The sequence below is a fragment of the Oncorhynchus keta genome, chromosome 37, assembly GCF_023373465.1.
Source record: "Oncorhynchus keta strain PuntledgeMale-10-30-2019 chromosome 37, Oket_V2, whole genome shotgun sequence".
Classification (NCBI taxonomy): domain Eukaryota; kingdom Metazoa; phylum Chordata; class Actinopteri; order Salmoniformes; family Salmonidae; genus Oncorhynchus; species Oncorhynchus keta.
The window spans coordinates 14,546,988-14,574,201 of record NC_068457.1 but is presented as its reverse complement, the minus strand read 5'-3'; the positions used below and the strand labels follow the sequence as shown (position 1 = coordinate 14,574,201).

Sequence of the window (27,214 nt, the reverse complement as noted above, 5' to 3'; positions counted from 1 at the left end):
CACATTGATCTGCTGCTGGTACTCCTGTATATAGCTCCACATTGATCTGCTGCCGGTACTCCTGTATACAGCTCCACATTGATATGTTACTGATACTCATGCATCTAGCTCCACATTGATCTGTTACTGATACTCATGTATCTAGCTCCACATTGATCTGTTACTGATACTCATGTATCTAGCTCCACATTGATCTGTTACTGATACTCATGTATCTAGCTCCACATTGATCTGTTACTGATACTCATGTATCTAGCTCCACATTGATATGTTACTGATACTCAAGTATATAGCTCCATTCTTGTGTACTTTAATACTTGTGTGTTACTATTCTTCTTATATAATTTTTTAAACTCTGCATCATTGGGAAGGGCACGGAAGCAAAAAATGTCACAGTAAAACCAACACCCATTGCATTCGGTGCATGTGACAAATACAATTTTAATGAGCACAACAGCCTCGTCTCTTTGTTCCTTGATGTAATTGTCTTTCATATGAAAATTCAGCATATAATGAACAGATATTGAACCAAATGGAAAAAGGGGCGTACCGGGAAGGTTGATGACGGCTAAAGAGAGTGACTACAGCCAGAACTGCCTAGTTGGAGATTGATATGCACATGCATATACTGGAGTGTTATTGGCTGTTCATTAATATATGCCTAGGGCTCTAACAGTATGGAGTCTACAGTACCTGGAAAGGACTCATCACGCATCCATAAAGTATGAGGTGACTCACACAGTGTTCATTAGGTGCTTCTAGAGGTCTGCTAACTGGTGAAATAGGAGAAAATGGCGTATATTGTGTTGATGTGTACCAAAGTAACAAAGTGAGATACGGACAGATGAACAAGACAATACAGACAAGACCAGACTAAAACAAGATGGACAGACAGACACTAAGGCACAGCCAGAGAGTTATTTTCTGGTCTCTATCCCAATGTCTGCCACTGCTGCATAACAAGCAACATGATCAAACTATAATGATTGAGGTTGGAAGTGTTCTCTGAGTTGAAGGCACTGACAAGGTTTCTGTTAGAAGTGCCAATTACGTCTAATTATAGTTAATCATCCATTGTTTGGTCTACAATGTAATCATCAATGCAGAATTCAAGAAAACAAATATATTAAACACAGCCACATCCTGTCATTAGCCACACATATGCATTGAGAGGAACCTAGCTTTGCACAAAAGGATTGGTGATGAAGTAAACCCTAACCAAAACTCTGTTCCCTGTTCTCCCATCATTCATTTCTCCAAAGAGGCCTGTCAGCCATGATAATACATTATCCATTCATCTACACGTCATTTCTACCTCGGCACATAATGGAAAAACAAAAAGGTCAAACAACAGAATTTTGTGTTTTCTACCTAAAGTGTGCCATTCAGCATTTTAATTAACTAGCGAGCCTACGAAGAATGAATGAGCTGCAAACAGTAAAACCCTTGTTTCGCCCTGAGTCATACACTAGAGAGGAAGGCAAGACGGCGTGGTTACATTAACAAAAATGGTGAAGCCGAAGAACAATGATCCCCGATCCCTAGGCGGAGGGGAGGACGTCACAAACACTGAGCCGTACTGAATATACACTTATTACCATGCCCCTCCCTCAAGATGGATGATAGTTAGGTTGCTCTCGATTCCCTTCGAGGGTTTATCTCCACCCACTGATATTAGCTAGGATGCGACCCCTCTGGCGAAAATAGAAATCGTACATCATATGTCATGTCACACACAGCAGATGCATGAAACATACTACACAACTACAGCCTGCTTTCTCTTGGTTCCTGTCTGGCTGAACTGAATCTCCTGTGTCTGTTGTTGAAGCATCACAATGGCTTTTAAACAAAGGCAGACTCTGAAGGGAGGTGTTAGCCAAAGTGGGGCTTTGTGAATAATTGCTGATACCATGGAGCAGCTAGAGACAGCATGCTGGCAGGGAGGCACTCATGGTTGACTAATGATCAGCCTGGCTTCTACCCCAAATGAGAAGTGACAAGAATCAAGATGAGTGGCAACCGGCTGATGGACTACAATACCCATGCAAATGCAGGAAGAGTTCCATACGTGGAATCATGGGAACTGTAGTGCCATATCATCATTGTGTATATTATATGCCCTGGTCATCAGCTGTACCTCCCATGGATGGATAACAAGCTGACTGGAGAATGAAATTGAGGTTCAACGTGAGCTAGTCAGGGCCAACATAGTTTAAAGTACCTGTCCAGTGTTTCCAGATTTCTATGAAATGTGATCTATAATGAATTACATACACTTCTTCCATTTTTTAAATTTGATTAACTATGTTAAAAAGCAACTTTACTGTGTTTGAATAGTGTGGGCATACCCCAACAACAGAATGGTGTGGGTGTATATGGCTCAATAAAAATATTAATGAAGAGTAAACAGCTGATTGGCCATCTCAGCCAATGACCCAATGAGATGTCTCGATCAAAACCTAACATCATCCTCTATGACAAAATAGCAAGCATTTTTTAAATGGTCTGTTTGAGATACAAGTTTGAGGTGGTGGTTTTCTACGTGGGTTTTTTCTTTCATTTATGCTTTGGCCACAAATACAAGTATAGCACGAGTCAACAACATTATTCGGGTATGAGTAATCAGCCAGCCTGATAGAGGTTACAGAGTAATGTGTGGTTTGACTCACACACTTCCTAGAATATGTTACTGTAAATGTAATAACAATTTATCCTTGACCAGTTTTGTTTAGTGCATCTTGTACACTTTCTATGAAGTGAGTGAGTCAAATCACAAATGAACTTGGCTCTAAGGCGTACTTTCAATCAGATCAAGCGTTAACCGGCAATAGCATACACCTGCATAGCGGATGTTTTGGAGGGTGGAACTGCATTGGAGCTGTTAAATCGGCAAACAGCTGCTCTTGTCATTGTAACAAAGCCACACCCGCCACACGTGTTTGAAGTTCAGAAATAATGACGCTCAAATTGACAAATCATTAAACAAAATAATGAGGGTTTCTATCATCCGAATGAAGGTTAGGATTACATCTCACATTCCAGTGTTCAAACTTGTAAACATGGCTGCATGGGTTTTCTGTTATTGCGACTCCATGCAGCCAATGGCAATGTCCGCTCAAGATATAATGTCGGGAGCCAATTGTGGATTTGACAGCTCTAACAAAGTTCCACCTACAACACAGTCGAAACAACCGCCATGCTGATGTCGGCTAAAGCAGATCTGATTGAATAGAGCCCTTAGTCTTGTTTATAAATACGGACACTAAAACAGAAAGTCTGCAGAGAATCAATTTTGCTTATTTTGCTCACAGAAAACAGAACTGGAACTCTGCACACACAAAAGTCACACGCAAATGGGGAGATAATTATTTAAGTACTAAAAGGTAACTCAAGTGCATTACAACTGTGTGGGCTAATTCTTTAGAATCCTTTGTCTCTAAACTGTCGCCACATTGTATATATTTATTTTTTACTATTTTAAAGTAAAATGGTGTCGGATCACTAACTGAAAGCCACATTCGTGGAATTTAAAATATTTATTTTAGATTGATGTTAAAATATTTTTTTTTGATAAAGAATAATTTAGAAGAAATGTATCTAAAAAGTCTCACGATTTGCATCGACTTCAATATGAGTTTAAAAGGTAAAAAGGTCCATCACTTCCAGTTTACCTTGTGCTGATTTACTCTGACAATGTCTTTTTCATTGAAATTGGTAAAGCACATCCATACATAAATCATTTGAATATTTGTACCGTGCAATGAAAACGTAGAACAGCTTTGAAATGGGATAATGTGAAAGATACTTTCGTGGCAAATTAAGTTAATGGAATATAAGATGACAGCCCTAGGCAACATATAGGCCTACTGAGATATACCTCAAGATTAAAGCAAAGGTGAATTTTTCACAAGAGTTTATGTGCATTAAGACATCGATTTGGCCTTTAGCTTTTTTTATGTTGGATATTTCATGATGCAACTTAGTACTGTCATGATGTGGAATGGAAGAACCTGCAACAATAAAAAAATACATATCCTATAACCCTGATATTGCTAAAAGCTCTAGGCATTGTGCGCTGATGTAAAATCAGCTGTCTTTAACATAACCCTAACCTTCACTAATAGAGATTAAAAATCAAAACTGACCCTGGATCATTGCTTAGGGCTAAATTTAAATCTACACCAGGGGGAGGGGGCGGAGGGGACCTAGGGTTGGGAATATAATATGATCCAACCAATGAGAGACTACTTGAAGTACTTTGGGGACCATACAAAGATACATGGCTTTGAGATTAGAACCCTTGCCCTTATTTTTGAACCTCGGTTAATTTGAACTATCTGACCCTTCGACCTACAGTTAATGATATCCTTTGAATTACCCCCCTAGTTTTAGAAAAGTGCTTGGTAATTGAAACCATAACAGCTCTCTTAGCTGGCCAAGCTACAGTTAGCTAGCCATTGACAACTTTAAATAAAGAGCTTTAAATAAAGAGTTCTCTCAAAATTCAATATGCATTATTTATATAGTTATGGATCATAAAAATACACCTATATATATATATATATATAACCGGCAATGTATATATACTATATATATATATATATATATCATATTCAACATTATTAACCATCCATAGGGAAGTCTAACATGGTAATATATTTGGAAGGACCAGTAATTATAAAACTAGGCCATATACCAATGGGAGATAATTAACAGCAGCAAATCCCTATGAGGTTTTTAGGAAAAAGAGTCTTTGACAAAGCCATTCAATTATGTCCGTCCCACTGGGTCTGGGTATATAGAATGTCTATATTAGGTAAATGACAAATGGAAGGTTCCAATGGGAATGAGCCATGTGAGGGTATAACGGACTGTGGTGGACATTGAACCCCCAATGAATAGGTAGCCGTTAGGCCGTTGTCTTTGCCACTTTCTTTGCATCTTGTCAATCTTACATTGACATAAAGTGAACATGTTGATTTATAAGAAAACACAGCTACAACACAATTTAGTAATTAGTATAGAGTTAAAGGAAAAGTCCACTTCCCCAAAAATACATTGTTGGTCATTTTTATACATTTGAAGTCGAAATGTGTCCATATTCCACATTGTCTCTCACAGATTGAGTTAATTTGTTTAATGAGGAATTGTATTAGTTAAGAAGTCAAGCTGATAAAGAGTGACTTGGCCCACTATATACAGACTTGACCTCAATGTCTAGTTGACCTTACATTCTCTCAGAAAGAAAGCAAACTGTAAAAATGATACATGCTGTAAAGGCATCACGATTTCATTTATAAGCAAATGTCACAATGTATAAGCGTGATATAACAGGAGCTTTCTCTCTCACACACAGGCATGTGCACACACACACTTTTTTTGGCGGGTGCCCTGGCATCACCAAAGATGGTGGATAAATGAAGATGACCCACTCAGGCCGTTTACTTTTGGAAAAATTGGTCAGTTCCGACCTGCATGGCTCTACCTTAAGGCACCAATGCATTGGCAGCTGGGTCTGGTCTAATTAGTTCATTGACTGTATATGAACCAGACATTTTTATTTTTACATTTATTCATACATTTTTCTATCAGCTTTTTTGGGGGATTGCTTTTGTATAAGTAGTAATTAATTGGTCATCTTGAAAATTGGCTCTGGAGAGGACGGTAGGCATTTTACGTGCCACCAGCCAATTGTGTTTTTTTGTTTGTTTAATTGCGTTGTTTTTGGAATTTATTTTTTAAACTTATTTTGTACATAATGTTGCCACTACTGTCTCTTATGATGAAAACAATGTATAGACATCAGGACTATGATTACTCACCACCGACTAGCAGAATCCTCCTTTTCCTTTCACGACATGAAGAATAAACTGCTTCCTCAGGAACAGGCCCCGAACCCCGTGATCTGCATGAAGAGGAGGCGGAGAAAGCGAGTGCGAAGGTCAGGCTGCCTTCTGAGAATTTCTTAGGTGATCGAATAAACCCCCACTTCCCTCCATTCTGCGAGCAAACGTGCAATCTTTGGACAAAAAAATCGACGAGTTTCGCGGAAGATTAAACTACAAACGGGACATTAATAACTGTAACATCTTATGCTTCACGGAGTCGTGGCAGAATGACGACAAAATCAACATACAGCTGGCTGGTTATACGATGTACCAGCAGGATAGAAAAGAGGCGCCTGGTAAGACAAGGGGCGGTAGTCTATGAATATTTGTAAACAACAGCTGGTGCATGATATCTAAGGAGGTCTCGAGCTATTGCTCAACTGAGGTAGAATATCTCATGATAAGTTGTAGACCACACTACCTACCGAGAGTTTTCATCTGTATTCTTTGTAGCTGTTTACATACAACCTCTGTCAGAGGCTGGCACTAAGACAGCATTGAATGAGCTGTATTCCGCCATAAGCACACAAGAAAACGCTCACCCAGTGGTGGCGCTCCTAGTAGCCGGGGACTTTAATGCAGGGAAACTTAAATCCGTTTTACCAAAGTTCTATCAGCATGTTAAATGTGCACCCAGAGGGAAAATAACTCTGGACCACCTATACTCCACACACAGAGACGCATACAAAGCTCTCCCTCACCCTCCATTTTGGCAAATCTGACCATAATTATATTCTCCTGATTCCTGCTTACAAACTAAAATTAAAGCAGGAAGCACTAGTGACTAGATGAATAAAAAAGTGGTCAGAGAAAGCAGATGCTAAGCTACAGGACTGTTTTGCTAGTACAGACTGGAATATGTTTCGGGATTCCTCCGATGGCATTGAGGAGTACAATACATCAGTCATTGGCTTCATCAATAAGTGCATTGATGACGTCGTCCACACAGTGACTGTATGTACATACCCCAACCAGAAGCCATAGATTACAGGCAGCATCCGCACTGAGCTAAAGGCTAGAGCTGCCGCTTTCAAGGAGTGGGACTCTAACCCGGAAGCTTATAAGAAATCCCGCTATGCCCTCTGACGAACCACCAAACAGGCAAAGCTTCAATACAGGACAAAGATCGAATTGTACCACACCGGATCTGACGCTCATCAGATGGCTGGGCTTGCAAACCATTACAGACTACAAAAGGGAAGCATAGCCGAGAGCTGCCCAGAGACACGAGCCTAGCAGATGATCTAAATTACTTCTACGCTCGCTTCGAGACAAATAAAACTGAAACATGCATGAGAGCACCAGCTGTTTCGGAAGACTGTGTAATCACGCTCTCCGCAGCTGATGTAAGACTTTTAAGCAGGTCAACATTCACAAGGACGCAGGGTCAGACGGATAACCAGGACATGTACTGCAAGCAGGCGCTGACCAACTGGCAAGTGTCTTTACTGACATTTTCAAGCTCTCCCTGTCCGATTTGGTAATGCCAAAATGTTTTAAGATGACCACCATAGTCCCTGTGCCCAAGAACACTAAGGTAACCTGTCTAAATGACTACCAACCTCTAACATTCACGTCTGAAGCCATGAAGTGCTTTGAAAAGCTGGTCATGGCTCACATCAACACCATCATCACAGAAGCCCTAGACTCATTCCAATTTGCATACCGCCCCAAAAGATCCACAGATGATGCAATCTCCATTGCACTCCACACTGCCCTTTCCCACCTGGACAAAAATAACACCTATATGAGAATGCTATTCATTGACTACAGCTCAGTGTTCAACACCATAGTGCCCTCAAAGCTCATCACTAAGCTAAGGTCCCTGGGACTAAACACCTCCCTCTGCAATTGGATCCTGGACTTCTTTACGGGCCACCCCCACGTGGTAACAACACATTCACCACACTGATCCTCAACACAGAGGCCCCTCAGGGGTGTGTGCGCAGTCCTCTTCTGTGCTCCCTGTTCACTCATGACTGCACGACTCCAACACCATCATGAAATTTGCCGATGACACAACAGTGGCCTGATCACCCACAACGATGAGACAGCCTATAGGGAGGAGATCAGTAACCTGGCCATGTGGTGCCAGGACAACAACATCTCCCTCAATGTGATCAAGACAAATGAGATGATTGTGGACTACAGGAAAAAGAGGACCGAACACACCCCCATTCTCATCAACAGGGCTGCAGTGGAGCAGGTTGAGAGATTCAAGTTCCTGGGTGTCCACATCACCAACAAACTAACGTGGTTCAAGCACACCAAGACAGCTGTGAAGAGGGCACAAAAAACATATTCCCCCTCAGGAGACTGAAAAGATTTGGCATGGGTCCTCAGATCATCAAAAGATTCTACAGCTGCACCATCAAGAGCATCCTGACAGATTGCATCACTGCCTGTTATGGCAACTGCTCGGCCATCCGACTGCAAGGCAGTACATCACTGCCTTGCGGTTGGAGTACATCACTGGGGCCAAGCTTTCTGCCATCCAGGACCTATAAACCAGGCGGTGTCAGAGGAAAGACCTAAAAATTGTCATGGACTCCAGCCACCCTAGTCATAGACTGTTCTCTCTGCTACAGCACGGCAAGCAGTACCTGAGCACCAAGTCTAGGTCAAAGAGGCTTCTACACAGCTTCTACCCCCAAGCCATAAGACTCCTGAACATCTAGTCAAATGGCTACCCAGACTATTTGCAGTGTCCCCCCCCACTCGCTCTTTACACCACTGCTACTCTCTGTTGTCATCTATGCATAGTGACTTTAATAACTCTACCTACATGTACATACTACCTCAAATAACCGGTGCCCCCGCACATTGAATCTTTATCGGTATCCCTCTGTATATAGTCTAACTATTGCTATTTTACTGCTGCTCTTTAATTACGTGTTACTTTTATCTCATTCTTATCTGTATTTCTTTTAACTGCATTGTTGGTTAGGGGCTCGTAAGTAAGCATTTCACTGTAATGTCTGCACCTGTTGTATTCAGCACATGTGGCTAATACAATTTGATTTGATTTGAATGAGTTTAAGACACATTTTGACCGTTAATGGCTAGCTAGCTTGGGGACTGTTTGGATTCAAGTGAATTAGAACGCAACTGGCATGGAGAGAGAAGCAGAAAAAGTGATAAGACTGCATGCAGAGATGGCTCGGTCTAGTGGATAAACTACTACTCTGACTGTTAATATTGTGTGGTGAGCTTCCAGCGCCATTGTGGCAGCATAGTTTAGCATCACCCAAGTGGGTGCTACATGGTGTTAGTGGAGAGAGGAGTGGCTAGCCAGCTAGCTAACTGATCTACATCCTGGAGCACAGAGGACATGAGCGGACAGCTAGATGCGGTGCTCAGGCTCCAGATCTGACTGTCTTTCTACTCTGACCGGCTCCCTTCTCCAGTCATCCATCAATCAATGCTTCCTCCGTTCCAAATGCCATCACATCTGCTTCAACTCTATCATCCATCATCTGTTCCAGTACCATTGCTCTCAACAATGTATCCATTTGTTGTTGTTTGTTTGCTTGTACTTGTATACACAATTCAGCTTTTAGCTGCCACGTATGCAAATAAAAAGTAAACATGCACACGCACGCATACACACACCGTCTGTTGTCATCCAATCCATATGCAATTTCACTCAGCATGCGCATGGTTCCAGTGTACTAAATGGGAGGGATGGGGATAATAACTGTGTCTTCCTAATGGATGGGAGTGACAAACAGTTGTCATGAAATCAACAAGCCATGTCAAACTATGAAGCAAATATAATCTATACCTACTGTAATGTGTTGATATATTTCTTTGGGGGGAAAAGTGTCTGCTAATGGCATATCATTTTATTACACAGAGGCACATGACTAGCTGCCATGACCTCTTTCCTGTGCTCAAACTGTCACCCCCCTTTGACTTGAATTACAAGCTTATTAAATAGCAAGAAAATGCTGCTTATAAAATTGGGAGGAACATCAATCTTGGACTTCATATCAACCTCAATGTCGTCTTTGAAAGGGACACAGTTAGTTCAGAAGTCTGCAGGTTGTTATGGTACAGAATTTCATTGGCCGACAACAAATTTTCACCAAACCAAAAAAGAAGTTGTTGAACACACAAAGGTTTGATTGGCTCAGTGCACGCAGTGATTTGAGATCCAATTGGGGAGAGAGGCAACGGATGTTCGGGTTCATGCTATGCTATTAACATTCAGTATGGGTGATAAATTCCTAAACACATGGTCCTGGGGCTTGCAATCGAGACCGAAGTGTTGCAGTGGATTTTAATTAGCCATTCTACTGTTCTAGCTCTTGTGGCAAATTAACCCTGCATGGTTTCAGAAGAACAGTGAGAGATCAGCTCAGGTACATGCACTCAGTCTGTATCTAGCACACCAGAGAGACAAAGAAATGGGTCAGAGGGAGAGAAACGGGAACATAATGCTACCATGTTTGACCAGAGTCCCTGTATACCTGCCCCCTTCAATACTTGCTAAAAAAAAACACATGTTGCCTGGCTAAAAATAAGCTTTCCACAAGGACTCGGAGACGTGTCCAAGGCAGATAGATGTTGGCCAGGCCGGTTGGACATATGACAGGATATTCAGGGATGTACACTGTCCTTGTTAAAATTTACAAGCTGTTTGTTTTTTTCCTAATATGAGAAGTCAACAATGGCCTTCCCAACAGAGTCTCTCACTATCAGTTTCAAAGTTGGAAAGGAACCGAAACCAAGACAGTACTGGTAATAACGATGCTTTAGCAATTGGGATTAACCACCATGATTTTGCAATATCACAGTTTCTTTTACGTACGAAATATTGGTGCTTATACAGCGGGGCAAAAAAAATATTTAGTCAGCCACCAATTGTGCAAGTTCTCCCACTTAAAAAGATTAGAAAGGCCTGTAATTTTCATCATAGATACACTTCAACTATGACAGACAAAATGAGAAGATAAAAATCCAGAAAATCACATTGTAGGATTTTTAATTAATTTATTTGCAAATTATGGTGGAAAATAAGTATTTGGTCAATAACAAAAGTTTATCTCAATACTTTGTTATGTACCCTTTGTTGGCAATGACAGAGGTCAAATGTTTTCTGTAAGTCTTCACAAGGTTTTCACACACTGTTGCTGGTATTTTGGCCCATTCCTCCATTAAGATCTCCTATAGATGTTTTGATGTTTTGGGGCTGTTGCTGGGCAACACGGACTTTCAACTCCCTCCAAAGATTTTCTATGGGGTTGAGATCTGGAGACTGGCTAGGCCACTCCAGGACCTTGAAATGCTTCTTACGAAGCCAGTCCTTCGTTGCACGGGCGGTGTGTTTAGGATCATTGTCATGCTGAAAGAACCAGCCACGTTTCATCTTCAATGCCCTTGCTGATGGAAGGTTTTCACTCAAAATCTCACGATACATGGCCCCTTTCCTTTACACGGATCAGTCGTCCTGGTCCCTTTGCAGAAAAACAGACCCAAAGCATGATGTTTCCACCCCCATGCTTCACAGTAGGTATGGTGTTCTTTGGATGCAACTCAGCATTCTTTGTCCTCCAAACACGACGAGTTGAGTTTTTACCAAAAAGTTATATTTTGGTTTCATCTGAATCATATGACATTCTCCCAATTTTCTTCTGGATCATCCAAAAGCTCTCTAACAAACTCCAGACGGGCCTGGACATGTACTATCTTAAGCAGGGGGACACGTCTGGCACTGCAGGATTTGAGTCCCTGGCGGCATAGTGTGTCACTGATGGTAGGCTTTGTTACTTTGGTCCCAGCTCTCTGCAGGTCATTCACTAGGTCCCCCTGTGTGGTTCTGGAATTTTTGCTCACCGTTTTTGTGATCATTTTGACCCTACGAGGTGATATCTTGCGTGGAGCCCCAGATCGAGGGAGATTATCAGTGGTCTTTTATGTCTTCCATTTCCTAATAATTGCTCCCACAGTTGATTTCTTCAAACCAAGCTGCTTACCTATTGCAGATTCAGTCTTCCCAGCCTGGTGCAGGTCTACAATTTTGTTTCTGGTGTCCTTTGGCAGCTCTTTGGTCTTGGCCATAGTTGAGTTTGGAGTGTGACTGTTTGAGGTTGTGGACAGATGTATTTTATACTGATAACAAGTTCAAACAGGTGTCATTAATACAGGTAACGAGTGGAGGACAGAGGAGCCTCTTAAATAGGAAGTTACAGGTCTGTGAGAGCCAGAAATCTTGCTTGTTTGTAGGTGACCAAATACTTATTTTCCATCATAATTTGCAAATAAATTCATTAAAAAATCCTACAATGTGATTTTCTGGAGAAAAAAAATCCCATTTTGTCTGTCATAGTTGAAGTGTACCTATGATGAAAATTACAGTCTTCTCTCATCTTTTTAAGTGGGAGAATTTGCACAATTGGTGGCTGACTAAATACTTTTTTGCCCCACTGTACATGGCAGTAGACATTCACTTTGTATGCTGGGTGAGCACACACAAAAAGTCACCCAGAAGTACTGTAGCAGCAGGGAAATTATTGGTTTTACTATGACATATTTCAGTGGTGAATGACTGCTTTATTTTCCTCATTAATCTTCTTACTTTAGCCATTATTTCTGTTGGTCCCCATCTAAACGTAATCTTCTAAAAGGTGAGATTTATCCTCACACCATCATCCCCAGCGTGAATTAAGCAAAGAGACATGTATTTAATGGATCTGACACAATATACTAAAGACCCTTAATTAAAATCTGTGTATCTGCAAGTCACCCCGACATACCGATACACAACTGATAATGCAAAAGAATGGATGCTAAGTTGAGGAAAGCGTATACTGTACCAGTGAAAAGTTTGGACACACCTACTCATTTTGTCACATTGGTATGAATGGATTTGGGAGACAGGCGCAGGAATGCGTAATAGTTTTTTTATTAAGCCCAAAGTACGGCGTGCCGTGTAAAGGCACGGGGACAAAGACCAAACAAACACGTAACAAAAACAGAGTTGAAACCCAAGCAAAACAGCGAAGAGTACCTCAAATAAATAACACACACGCAGAATGAATAACACACGGGACGAGACCCATAATCATCTGCGCAATCCACAAGGGCACGAAATCCCAAAACACACAGCACAGGTATTCACACGCACCAATGGACATATTAACAATAATCAACAGCACTATGGTGAACAAAGGGCACATATATACAAATACAATCATTAGGAATTGGGACCAGGTGTGCGCAATTAAAGTTCCAGAGGGATCCGTGACAGTACCCCCACGCACACGCACCAACGGACATAGTAACAATAATCGACAGCCCAATGGAAACCAAAGGGCACACTTATACAAGTACTAATCAGTGGGAAAAGGGGACAGGTGCACCCAATGACAGTTCCGGAGGGATCCGTGACACATTTTTACTACATCGTAGAATAATAGTGAAGACATCAAAACAAGGAAGTAACACATATGGAATCATGTAACCAAAAAAGTGTTCAACAAATCAGAACACATGTACTATTTTAGATTATTCTAAGTAGCCACCCTTTGCCTTGATGACAGCATCGATAACTCTTGCCATTCTCTCAACCAACCGTCACCTGGAATGCTTTTCCAACAGTCTTGAAGGAGTTCCCACATATGCTGAGCAGTTGTTGGCTGCTTTTCCTTCACACTGCGGTCCAACTCATCCCGAACAAACTCAATTGGGTTGAGGTCAGGTGATTGTGGAGGCCAGGTCATCTGATGCAGCACTCTATCACGCTCCTTCTTGGTCAAATATCCCTTACACAATCTGGAGGTGTGTTGGGTCATTGTCCTGTTGAAAAACAAATGATAGTGGGTCTAAGCACAAACCAGATGGGATGGCGTATCGCTGCAGAATTCTGTGGTAGCCATGCTGGTTAAGTGTGTCTTGAATTCTAAATAAATCACTGACAGTGTCACCAGCAAAGCACCCCCACACCATCACACCTCCTCCTCCATGCTTCATAGTGGGAACCACACATGCGGATATCATCCGTTCACCTACTCTGCGTCTCAAAAAGACATGGCGGTTTAAAGCAAAAATCTCAGATTTGGACTCATTAGACTAAAGGACAGATTTCCACCGGTCTGATGTCGATTGCTCGTGTATCTTGGCCCAAGCAAGTCTATTCTTCTTATTGGTGTCCTTTAGTAGTGGTTTCTTTGCAGCAGTTTGACCATGAAGGCCTGATTCACGCATTCTCCTCTGAATAGTTGATGTTGAGATGTGTCTGTTACTTGAACTCTGTGAAGCATTTATTTAGGCTGCAATTTCTGAGGCTGGTAACTCCAATGAACTTATCCTCTGCAGCAGATGTAACTCTGGGTCTTCCTTTCCTGTGGCGGTCCTCATGAAAGCCAGTTGATGGTTTTTGAGACTGCACTTGAATAAACGTTCAAAGTTCTTAAAATGTTCCGTATTGACTGACCTTCATGTCTTAAAGTAATGCTGGACTGTCATTTCACTTTGCTTATTTGAGCTGTTATTGCCATAATATAAACTAGGTATTTTACCAAATAGGCTATCTTCTGTATACCAACCCTACCTTGTCACAACACAACTGATTGGCTGAGAAGAAAATAAATTCCACAACATAACTTTTAATAAGGCACACCTGTTAATTGAAATGCATTCCAGGTGACTACTTCATCAACCTGGTTGAGAGTATGCCAAGTGTGTACAAAGCTGGCATCAAGGCAAAGGGTGGCTACTTCTAAGAATCTCAAATATGAAATATATTTTGATGTGTTTAAACACTTTTTGGTTACTACATGATTCCATATGTGTTATTTCATAGTGTTGATGTCTTCGCTACTATTCTATAATGTAGAAAATAGTAAAAATAAAGAAAAACCCTGGAATGAGTAGGTTTGTCCAAACTTTTGACTTGTACAGTATGCATTGGAAAATAACATACAAACAATAGTGTTTCCATTGTCCATCATCTAGTCACCCAGTCCCACCAATACACACCTGCTAATGAAAAATGGGTCTAAGAAGCTGAAGAAAGCATACAAGAAGTATAACCAAACACTACTGTTTTCACCCATTGAGGTATGCTCCTTTATGACAACATCAAATACTGTATGTGTCTCTGAAAAGAAGAAGTTCAACTGAGGAGGACTTTACATTAGACTTCACCATGTGACCCTTGGATACCACCGTGCATAAGTATTCAAACTGTACAGTAGTAGGACTCCTATCTGGACAGTGAATAGACATGCAGGCGGGGGAGAAGCTGTGGCAGGAAAAACAGGCATAAGGGCACGGCTTTACAGTGTGTGTGTGCTGTTGGGGTGGATGTGCATGGCTGCATGTCCCTCTATGACAGCTCCCTGCCTGTGAATCATTCCGAGCCCTTTGGGCACCATCCACAGGCTGAAGAGAAGAGAGAGAGAGAGAGAGAGAGAGAGAGAGAGAGAGAGAGAGAGAGAGAGAGAGAGAGAGAGAGAGAGAGAGAGATCCACCCACCATGGCCAAGGCTAACTCCTGTCCTCATCCTACAGCATGCCTTACAGAGGAGCCCTGGGATGACACTGTTCATGATATATAATACTGGCAAATGAGAACATTAAGTTCCCCTTCAGCGAGGCACAGCTGATAATCACTGTGATATGCTCAATAGGGGACTATATATACACACACACACACACACACACACACACACACACACACACACACACACACACACACACACACACACACACACACACACACACACAGCTGGTGGATGCTACATCAATCCAATGTTACATGCTCCCCTCAATGACATTGCATAATAGTCCATGTCTTGATACAGTGTGTGGGCAGGAGCTAAAATAGGACAAATCAACAGAAAAACTAAAGACAAAACAACAACGTAACATGGCAGAGCTTTGTTTTAATCTAATTCTGCCTCTGCTGCTGCATGCAAGGAATGACATAACCATCTCATTTGGTTACTTCTCTGTTGTCTCAATCTTTCAATGCCCCCATGCTGTTACTTGTGATACTACAGCCTCACCCTATACTTTGTATTCAAGCACAGTTCATTGTGAGATAATTTCCATCATTGGATGGATTGGTTAGAATGATCTAGAACATTCTGGTCCTTTAAGGCTAATGTGATTGTGATTGACATATGAGTACATACACTTGCTTGTGTTGCTGGTGATATTCATTCCTCTTTGACCATAATACACTATATGACCAAAAGTATGTGGACACCTGCTCATCGAACATCTCATTCCAAAATCATGAGCATTAATATTGGGTTGGTCCCCCCTTTGCTGCTATAACAGCCTCCACTCTTCTGGGAAGGCTTTCCACTAGATGTTGGAACATTGCTGCAGGGACATGATTCCATTCAGCCACTAGAGCATTAGTGAGGTCGGGCACTGATGCTGAGCGATAGGCCTGGCTCGCAGTCGGCGTTCCAATTCATCCCAAAGGTGTTAGATGGGGTTAAGATCAGGGCTCTGTGCAGGCTAGTCAAGTTCTTCCACACCGATCTCGACAAAACATTTATGTATGGACTTCACTTTTTGCACAGGGGCATTGTCATGCTGAAAATGGAAAGGGCCTTCCTCAAACTGTTGCCACAAAGTTGGATAGAATCATCTAGAATGTCGTTGTATGCTGTAGCGTTATATTTCCCTTCACTAGAACTAAGTGGCCTACCCCGAACTATAAAAACTAGCCTCAGACCACTATTTCTCCTTCACCAAACTTTACATTTGGCACTATGCATTCGGGCAGGTAGCGTTCTCCTGGCATCCGCCAAACCCAGATTTGTCTGTCGGACTGCCAAATGGTGAAACGTGATTCATCACTCCAGAGAATACGTTTCTACCGCTCTAGAGTCCAATGGCGGTGAGCTTTACACCACTCCAGCCAACACCTGGCATTGCACATGATGATCTTAGGCTTGTGTGTGGCTGCGCAGTCATGGAAACCCATTTCATGAAGCTCCGGACCAACAGTTCTTGTGCTGACGTTGCTTCCAGAGGCAGTTTGGGGCTCTGTAGTAAGTGTTGCAACCGAGGATAGACTATTTTTTACACACTACGAGCATCAGCACTCTGCAGTCCCGTTCTGTGAGCTTGTGTGGCCTACCACTTTGCGGCTGAGCCGTTGTTGCTCATAGACGTTTCCACTTCACAATAACAACACTTTCAGTTGACCTGGGCAGCTCTGGCAGGGCGGAAATTTGACGAACTGACTTGTTCATCCTATGACAGTGCCACGTTGAAAGTCACTGAGATTGCATGTCTGTGTGCTTTATTTTATACACCTTTCAGCAAGGGGTGTGGCTGAAATAGCAGAATCCACTAATTTGAAGTGGTGTCCACATACTATAGCTGTATGTTGAGTTCAGATTGACTCAAGGTTAATGAGAGGTCAACGCATACTCGACTTTGGCATTAGACATCAAGTGGAGCACTACGTACTTTGGGTAATAATGGATTTCCCATTTGTGTTTTCCATTTTTAATACGCCAGGATATTCAAGGATTATTTCTCTGCATAATAGGTCTTTGGATATCAGTCTCCTCTGGTCTTCTTCCTTTGTAAACAGCCGTGTGTCCTTGTGTTGTGCTAAGGGGGGAATAAACAGTCCACTTAATGCAGGGAGTGATTTTTATTATTCATTTCCTGTCTTTCTTTGTCCTTACTTTTTCCCCTTTTCTTTTAGAAACTTTTAATGCAGTTATACTTTTGTGTATGCCTGTTTCCATTTCAAGTAGGGTAAAACTGTGTGGTTTATGGTAAACAACTGCTATGGTCAATGCTAGACCAGACAAAAAAAATGACCATGCTTATTTGGAGAGATCAAACACAATACGGATGTCAACAAAAGCCCATAGAAAGGCCAATAGGATATAATTCGACCATACAGTCCGCGAAGAGGAGGGAGGAAGGCTGTCTGATAATGGTGGATAACTGACGTCAGAAGTCGATTACTCTGTCCAGGGTTGTAAGGGAGTCACTGAATGGGAGAGGATGAATGATAGAGACTTCAGAGTTAAGTAACTGCCATGATTAGAGTGCTCTGCATATATCACTGGGGGAAGTCTGAAAGGAAGTGGGGACTATTTGCAGAGATTTCTGTCAAGCTATGTCTTTTTTTACTGATTGAAGACAATTTGAAAACCATAGAATCTTTTCTTTGTACAATGACATTTAGCAAAAACATTTGCTGTTTTCCAGATTGTGCATAGCAATGTATTGATTAATAAAAAAATAAAAAGTGGTATGCAAATAATTCAAATTGAATTGGGCCTTAGGCTAGGGGCAGAGGAAGGCCGTACAACATGCATGGGTTTCTGAAGCTAGCATGTTCTCCAAAAGCCACACAGTAACTCATGGTTCTGTAGCACAGCAGGTTTACCATCAACTCCCATGCTTCTCTTCTGGTTCTGTAACAACTTGGCATGTTTAGGACTTGAGTCATGCTTTTGCTTGTTGTTGTAAAGGCTGGGAGCTATAGTAGTGTACATATGATTTATTGCCCCTGTCGCCCGAAGGGGGCACCACGGAATACACTAAAATGTCTATTGCTTTATGGAAACGACACTGGGAACAGCTACATACAGCCATAACAAGATTGTGTTTACACATTCTTACAACATTTTTTACAAGCTATAGCAAGTTCATGCATTTTTAAAGCAGATAAACTTAATCTGCGGTAGCCCAGAGAATATTAGTATGGGTTCAGCATCAACATAACCTGTGGCGTTATCGCTAGGGCTCACATGTTGTCCTTGAAACAGTACAAAACTCCTGTAAACACTCGTAATCCCTAGAAAAATAGGTGGTTAAGATGTGCACAATGATGTCCCCTCGAGATAACACCGTAGAATTCCATAGCGATAAATAACCCTGTGCAACATTGCTACAGAAAATGTTGTTATTTGCTCTAAGAAGATGAACGAACTAATGAAAGGAATTTATATGCAGGATTTGCTCCATAACTCTTTCTAAATGAGTGTTTCATCATTCTTATAGAGGATAACTGCTATCCAATTGCACACCTCAAAATCCCAGTGCGGAGCATTGGGACTATAGCATGACTTCCATAATATTTTACTGTATAATTTCCGACGTAATTGACCTAAGGGCCCGCAGGGGTCATTAGAAACATACTTTCCCAGTATGTGTTTTATTGCGGCTGTTAATTTTATGACGGTAGTTAAGTAAAGTAGAGGTGCTACTGCCAGCTAGCATGCTGCTTGGATCAGCGTTTCATCCTCCCAAAAATATTTGTTTTTCTACCTTGTCTGAGCCTCTGACACTGCTTCCGTATTTCAAGTGCTATTTAGGACTGTGGGGTATGATTAAAATGCATGTGCCTCTGCAGGGACAACTCATCCAGGGGACACAATGCACTCAGTGTTTCCTGGACATGTGAACGGCATGTTTATGCCCCATGAATGGAGGAAGGGGTCTGAGAGAGTCAATGCAGGTGGTTGTTGGGATATACGACCCGAGCCACTGGCAATCTGCCAAAATGGACCTTGCCCAAAGACGTCCCACATTTAGCCAATACTGCTGATGGAATTTTGATCCACGAAACGTGATGCATATCAAGGCATTACTAAATTGTATGTTATATGCATGTATATGTATAGTCAGTCATACCACTACAGACTGTGATGTCATTGACATTTTAACAGCAGTCTAACATTGCTAAATTCTAACAATTGATGGTTAATGTAACCAATCACATCCTAAATTGATGGAGAGTTTTGCATGTTTTATAAGTAGACCCCTTACAGAGGTGAAGGTGACACTTGGCATATAACCCTTCTTTATTTATCTGGGGTGAAAACACAAAACCTCTCTTGGGCTTTTCATTGTCATCTCAGCAGTTAAGCTGGACATAGACCACGCACTTCTAAACACTAAGCATTACCATATCACACCCGGGGAGATAACCAATAATGCCTCGAGGTCATGCACTGTCTGTTACATAAATGTGCCTTCCATCACTAAAACAATTAACAACAGGAAGAATCTGTCAGTCAACCTTCACCCTTCCCTTGCCTCAGCCCCCCTCCACCTCCCAACGCAATGCCCACACAATTGGGTAATGGTGGGTGTGCTAGCCAATCCCCTTCAATAGTCCCAGCCCCTGCATCGCCCTCAAATGAGTGCTGTGGCGCTAAGCCTCTGTTTGCCCCCACAGCTTAGCCATTAATAATGGGAAGGGATCCACCCCGCGGTGACCTGGGAGATGTAGTCTGTTCCGTCACAGTGGTGTTGCCAACTAAGTGCGGCTAATTGAGAGGGACGGATGGGGGTATCGCTGTGTCTGGGTGTGGGGAGAGGGAGTAAGTGTCTTGCTGCATTATGTGCTATGACGATCCTGGGAGCACTCGAAAGATGGAAAAATAATGATGATATTGTAGTAAATTTGGGGGAGAGGGGGTAGCTCCAACTGGGACTCCAACCCGGATCTAGCAACTGTCATGCCAACACCTTAACCATTATGCCATGATGTCTGAACCAAGTCACTAGGTGTTGGTTTAAGGTTGCTACATTGGTGTCAGAAGTGGGAAGGCTCCCATGATGCCATCGGAGAGGTGTACACAAGGGATGGACTATGTCCTTCCTTCAAGAGAGCGTGTCCCCATACCTCTCTGTACCAAGTCCCTCTCGTGTACACGCCTCTCCGATGACCTCACGGGAGCCTTCCCACTTTTGACAACAATGTAACAAATTTCGGCGGTAGCCCTGACAGGGACTCAAAACTCGTCAAGTCATCACCTTAACCATTACGCCAAGAGGTCAAAACCTCTTCACGAGGTCACTAGGAGTTGGGTTAAAGCTGCAATATGGACCTTTATGGAAGACCTGACCAAATTAGGCAAACTATTCTAATTTTAACAACTAGGAAATGGCTGAACGAAGAAGCTTCAACATACAGATTTACGAATGCGCACACACACGCACATACACCCCGCACAAACACCCTCCACCCCACACACACTCACAAAAAGCCTACACCCCACACACACAAACACTCTCCACCCCACACACACACAAACATCCTCCACCCACACACACACAAACACCCTCCACCCCACACACACACAAACACAAACACCCTCCACCCCACCCACCCACTCACACAAACACCCTCCACCTCACCCACCCACCCACTCACACACACACACAAACACACTTCACCCCACACACACACAGCACCCTCCACACACACACACACACAAACACCCTCCACCCACACACACACAAACACAAACACCCTCCACCCCCCACACCCACAAACACCCTCCACCCCACCACCCAAACACAAACACCCTCCACCCCACCCACCCACCCACACATAAACACAAACACCCTCCACCTCACCCACCCTCCCCACACACACACACACACACACTTCACCCCACACACACACACACACACACACACACACACACACACACACACACACACACACACCTCCACCACACACACACACACACACACACACAAACATGTACATCCTCTAAATGCATGGACTTAGAGTATTTATATTCTCCACAGCCACATGGTAAGTGCTTTGAGCACAGCCACTACAGTGATTGATGTATTTATGCATTCCCTGACCAGGGTGCAAAGACAGGAGATGAGCCGCTATCCAGGGGAGCCCAGGCTCCAATGTACGTCCCACTTCCTCCCATCATTCACTCTGCTGCCTCTCTCATCGCTATGTGTTCACTCATCTGGGCACTCTACTTACAGCTGTACTCAGGCCAGTCAGCATGAGCCACCAACGACTTCTGTAACATCCGTTTTGAGCAGTGCCTTCATCCGAAAGCTACAGTACCCACGATAAGGATGGCTGTATTTGTTTCTGTTGATGTTGTTTGTCGTTGAAGGATATCCTGCTCACTACGTGAATGTGGCATTACAGGTTACAGTGTGGAATAGACTTGTATATTGTGTTGTGTTATCATCTAATCATTGTGCAGGTCCTTTGTTATCTAGAGGGAAAACAAATGCAAACATCCAATCTGGCAATGCGGTAGGCTACTATATTTTATTATTCCTCACTCCATGGTCCCCACAGCATGACATACAGGGTCATTTCCAACTGCCGTGTGTCAGCAAACAGCTATGGGCATCTTAAGTCTCCAAACACCCTGGAGAGCCTAATAGCTGTCCGTCATCAACCAGGAGTGTGTCAGCTCTCAGCACTTAATCAAAGTGATGAAATCAAACTGGCTCTGGCCTGACAACGCTTATGCCTCAAGGGGAGGATGGTAACTGTCCTATAGATGCTCCTCAATGTCACCAGTGATGTGAAACTTAATTGTTGGATGTGTTTGATTTAAAACGCCGTCAGGAAATTGGGGGAATTAAAAACTAATTCTAATTTTGTTTCGTTGAGAATGGAAGATGACAGGGGGGGGTTGTGTGTGTGTGCTCATATGTGTGTACATAACATGTGTAGGGGAGGGATTTAATCCTCTATGACTTAATTATTTCAAATATTTTGGGAAATTCAACAGTGCCCTCTCCTGTACACTGATGGTATCCTCTCCAAAATGTCCTTTTCCAGGACAGTAAAATCACCCAACACATATTTGCTTAGGGCTTTGCTCAAGTGAGAAGAATACAAACAAATCACATGAATGTAGCCCTGTAAATCTTCTAGTCTTAGGAAAGAACATTGAGGACTGAACAAGTGGGTCTTGTGTTACTGGTTGACCTGAACGAGTCGATCTTTAAAGCTCCATTTCCACCAGATGTAGCTGAGTACACTTCAAATTCCCCCGTTGACATTGTTCTATTGAGCCACCTATTATCCGACAATGCAAATGTAGAAGATTGAAAGGATTCAAATCCGCACAAAGGCAGAGTGTGCTCTGTTGACAAATGGATACACTCAAGTACATGTCCTTGTCGACTATACAATTTAAATACATACTGGTAAGACAGTGTACCATAAAATATGGATACATCTATGCAGACAAACCAAAAAAAGACAACAAAAGTCACTCGATTTGTCCTGAAAAAGCTCATCCACAATCTACTCTGTCCCACGCTCAAGACATAACAGATCACACCCACTGGACACAGACGTCAGTTCAACATCTAGTTTTGATTAACATTTGGTTGAGTTGTCAACTAACCGTGAATTCAATGGGAAATCAACAACAAATGTCACCATGTCATTAGAGTTAGGTTAAAAGTTACGTGGGGGAAAAAAATCGAAATGCCCTTACTTTGATGACTTTTTGCAAATCCAATCAGTTTTCCATGTTGATACAACATCATCACATAGATTTTGGGGTTTGAAATGACTTGGAAACAACATTGATTCAACCAGTTTTTGCACAGTGGGCAGTGTCTCAAACTACAGAATATTACATCAGGTAATTGACAATCCCTAAACCAGCATGTATCCAATTTGAATACAGTGTGAAAAAACAAGACATGAACTGTAGTGTTGTAGACAAACAGATACAGCTGCTGTTTCCCTGATCTTCCCCAGGCCCCAAACGCCACGTTTTACATAATGTTTTCCTGGTGTTCGCCTGTAATTAGGTGACAGATATCGGGCATTTGAAGAGGCTAGGCAAATCACCTTCATTACCAATGCTGCTCATTATCGTAATGAGCCGATTTCATTATCATTTGGGGGACTTTTTTTTATCTCTGCCACCAAACGAGGCTTGTTGTTCAGCTCTCCAGGGGAGCTACTTGAGTTGACTCACATGGGGGTTCGGGTCGTGGTGAGGACAGGTGTTGTGAGGAGTTTCTGACTGCAAATAACTAACTATAATCCCCTCCTGTTGGACTCTAGTGACGACTGTACTGCTTTCAGCAGGAATAGTCCTACTACATTGGGCCCCGTTGAGCTCTCAGAGTCTCTCCGATAAGTAGTCCATCTGTTTTATGACCTTTAATGGCAGATCAAACTGCTTAACATTGAACAATTTTCAAACCCCACCACACATGCCTCCAAACCAAATCTTTGGCTTAATCTCTTCTCCCAGACGACCTTTTCTCTTTGTTTGCCTCGTCTGTCGCTAATTGTCCTCAAAACGCTCACCATTAGCATCACAAACAACTCACAGCCGACGCCAGGTCTTATCTTTTGGACTGATCTTTTCTCCCTGTGTTCTCATTCACTGGCTGGCTCTAAAGAGCAAGGCCTCAGCTGGAGTGACCCGCGCAGTCGTGCAGGGAACGCTAGGTACCAAAGCCGCTGAGGTGCATTTAGGAGGATTTAACATTTGATGGGGGCTCAGAGGAAGTGATGGGAAGCTATGGTAGACGACCTCTAAAGCCAGAACAGCCTGAGCCGGGTATTAGCATTCAACAGTGTGCCAGTCAGGGTCCCTGGGGATGACTTCCTGGTCACAGTCGGCAGATGAAGGTCATTGGTAATAGGAGGTGGAGGTGTACCTGCAGCAGAGGCCCTGTGTGTGTGGATGGAGGGGTAAAGAAGGGCTACAGGAGCTGGGACTCATTGGGCAGGTTTTGCAGCACAAGAATCTGAGACAAGGTATACACGTACACACAGACAGAGAGAGAGAGAGAGAGAGTGAGAGAAAATCACAGCGTGTACATTAAAATGTGCACTAACTCTACTGCAAATACGTTCTATATGGAACAGGTTGTGGGTGCACTATGTCAATGTAAACAGTAGCTAAACATTGTAATATTAGTTCAAATTGATTCAAGAGCTTTACCAAACAGAAGCAGCCCCCTACTGTGTACATACACTGTACGTATTTTAGATGAGGGCAAATACATCCAGAAATGGTTCTACACACAATCACCATGCCTGAGAACATGCAGTATTTCCAGCACTCGTCCACAGGGTGCACTGTGCAGTGTATACACAGGTAATTGCTGTGATTAAGCTTTGCACTTGACAGAGCTGTCAAAAGTGTGTTTTTCCTCTCACTACGGGTCCCCTACACACATATAATGTATTTGAATGTAAATAGTATGGATTTGAAGGCTCTACTGACTCTTAATTTTAAGATTAGCAAATTGTCACATGATATACGGTATTGTGTTATATACGGTAAGTTATATAAAATGTATTTCTTCACATCCAACCCTTGTTTTTGTTTGACTAGCAACATCAAAATCAAATAGCAAACAGAAACAGACAGACAGACAGACAGACAGACAGACAGACAGACAGACAGACAGACAGACAGACAGACAGACAGACAGACAGACAGACAGACAGACAGACACAATTAAATGGCAGGATTGAATTATTGGAATATATGAATAAGTGCATACGTAGTTCAGACACAAAGTTCTAAAAGCTCAAATGCTATCCCAAATAAACAGTTCTCTGCTATGCTTTGTTTTGTACACTGTTTGAGTAGATACAGTTCAATCAGTAGGTGCAAGCAGCCAATGTAGTTTTGGATCCCTCACCCCCGAAACTGCTCTCTGTTTGAATTTGTACGGCAAATCACCAGAAGGGGGCAATGCAAACCAATGGAAATACCATGCTTCCTGTGAATTTGATTTAGAAATGTCAAGCTTTACAGAAGGGAGCATTAATCAAATCATCTGTGTCGTTGAGAAAGCAACTACCATACTACTGGAGACATGTGCCTATTGTGCAAGCTGACAAAAACATTGAAAAATAAATGTTTGTCCATAATGTCACCGACTGAACCTACAGTAGATGTACCTTTAGATAAGCAAGGTTTCTCTGATGTGGTCAACCACGGCAGGCTCTCAAGAGTATGGTGATTCAGTTGCAACCCAAGCCTCTTTAATTAACACACAACCTGTCTGCTTGCGGGACCGATGGACCGCGCCGCCCCACCCATTACACAATGACCTAAATGGGACTGGAGAGGAGTCTATTACAAGAAGGGAGGACAGGCCAGGACCAACAGAGATCGAGCAGCATGTGGTGTGAGGCCTTACCCTGAGGCTGTCCAGCCCTTCTACACGACCAATACAAGCTGTCCACTCTCACTGATCTGCTTCTGTCCACAATAGGCCACTTCCTGTCTGGAAAGAGGAAGAGGGTGATGGGGGACACAAAAGTCAGTAAACAACGTAAAGAACACACAAAGGGCTTTCATTCACGTACAATAGAACACCAATTGTATTGGCGACCTTGGACCATAAAGAGGTGTTTATTTTTAATTAAACAAGCCTCAGTGGGACAATAAACAGGATATTGCCAGGTAGTTCTCTTTTGTCCTCGTCGGTGGAAGGGGAGATATTGCCAGGTACTCAAACTTTTGTTCTATTCAGTGAAAGGGGAGGTACAGTCTGTCACACGACTATTAGTGAGCAGCGTATCAAGTGAACGTCTCTAGGGTAATAAGTGTGTAGACAGGTGTCTCGTTGTCCAATCTTCTGGAAAATGACCACAAAAAAGCAATATCAATCTTACTGTGCATGCTGTTCTTATTGTTCGCATAGTATGATTCAGCACATAGCAAGCTCACATATAGGCTTTCTAAGTCAATAATAGGTTCATATTCAGCAGTGTGTAGCAGAAGTAATTTGGCGAACGAGGCCTGAATGATGACTATCCTCAAACCTGGAGCCTGGAGACTTTTGTTCACTTCCAGTCAGAGTCTGGAGTCGCCTGGGTGACTCTCGTTTGATATTCGGTCAGTCTCGTTGGTGCATGTGACTCAGATCACACAAGTGATATCTGTCAGCTGCTGCTGAGAGGGGGAAGAGATGAAAGAGGGTTTAAGTGTAGCACAGGGTGCTTCCAAGGCATGGGCATTAGCTCTGGGAGCTAAGAAGAGTCTTCAGTCCTCATGCAAGGTTACCCACCACAAATCTCAATTCTCTTTCCTTGATTCCACAAGTCCTCTCTCTCCACGCCTCCTTCTCAAATCGCATTGGAGGTTCCTTCAATCTGGCCTTGTCCGACGCGATTTGTGAAGGAGATGAGGAGAGAGGACAGGAAGAATAAAGGAAATACAATTGAGAGTTACCCATATATTCGTGTGGTGGGCAGCTTTGCATGAGACCTGAAGACTCGTGTTAGCTGCCAGGGCTGATGCCTACGTCTTAAATTGTTCCGGGTTCAATACATGCCACAGGTTTGATTAGTCACATTAAGCAGTAAACAAGGGCTCAACAGATCCAATACTGATCAGCTGATGTGCAACAATATCCTGAAATAAGTCCTAACAGCCAACCTACTGTATTGCACCATTGCAGCCTGAACATGACCTGAAAATATCACATTGTGTCCTAGTGTCAGTGGGCCTGTGTAATCATGCCTATCTATCCCTGTTGATGGAACAATTTTATCCAACTTCCTCTTTCTCCCCCTTGTCCGTTAATGGTATTCTCCAAAATGATTAATTT

At 42.6% G+C, this 27,214-nt stretch overlaps 1 long non-coding RNA gene across 1 annotated transcript in view; it reads right to left on the bottom strand.

Moving 5' to 3' along the window:
- The window catches only part of LOC118370250 (uncharacterized), a 30,203-nt gene extending 3,646 nt beyond the window's left edge, over positions 1-26,557 (bottom strand). The window contains exons 1-4 of the long non-coding RNA XR_004822767.2: positions 26,427-26,557; positions 25,968-26,239; positions 25,799-25,885; positions 5,823-5,905 (exon numbers count right to left, since the gene is read on the bottom strand). This is a non-coding gene — a long non-coding RNA (uncharacterized LOC118370250). The remainder of the gene's footprint in view (positions 1-5,822; positions 5,906-25,798; positions 25,886-25,967; positions 26,240-26,426) is intronic.
- Positions 26,558-27,214: the final 657 nt, after the last annotated feature.